The sequence below is a fragment of the Sceloporus undulatus genome, chromosome 11, assembly GCF_019175285.1.
Source record: "Sceloporus undulatus isolate JIND9_A2432 ecotype Alabama chromosome 11, SceUnd_v1.1, whole genome shotgun sequence".
Lineage (NCBI taxonomy): Eukaryota > Metazoa > Chordata > Lepidosauria > Squamata > Phrynosomatidae > Sceloporus > Sceloporus undulatus.
Window position 1 is genome coordinate 8,581,885 of NC_056532.1, and position 708 is coordinate 8,582,592.

Here is a 708-nt window from a genome sequence, read left to right on the forward strand (position 1 = left end):
AGATGATATTCAACAGGTGCTTATGACACTCACGTAACCATGATCCACAAAACCAAGACAAGACGCAGGATCCGGTTGTGGCGGGGAGGTCTACATTAAGCCCAAGGTACAAAACTCTGCAGCATGAGGAATTGCAAAATATGTACAGGCCTCTTAACGTAATCCATCGTATCCTACTGCTGTTTTTCTTTTCTTTTAACAGTTCAACCTCCATACATTGCATTAGCTCTTGACTTTATTTAGCTTCATTTCTTTTGTTTTGGAGAAGCCCCTCCAGTACCTATAGGAAAGGTGGGCAAGAGTATCTACCCCTTGGAGAAGCTCAGAGGCCGAGCAAAACCCTCCTTTCCCAAACCTTGACCCCCACCTATAGACGACAACACCTTTCTGTAGCGGAGAGCTGGTGTTGCTCCTTCGGAAAGCCAAAGGTCAGGGAGGGAAGGATAATGACTCAAATTCCCAGAAAGCCAAGGGAGCGAACTTTGGTCCGGCCAAGCATTCCTCCGCCTGAAAGAATTAACACAATCTCCCTCGCTCAACCTTTCTCTCCCCTTTTTTGTCCCATTAGGAAGTAAGAAGTCTCGCCGATCCGTGTGTTAGGTCCCCACATGGAGTAGACTAGTTTAAACCAGGTTAGTTTAAATCAAATCACTTTAGGAACACAGGCCTGTTACAGACAGCCAAAATAAAGCTGCTTCGAGTCACAGT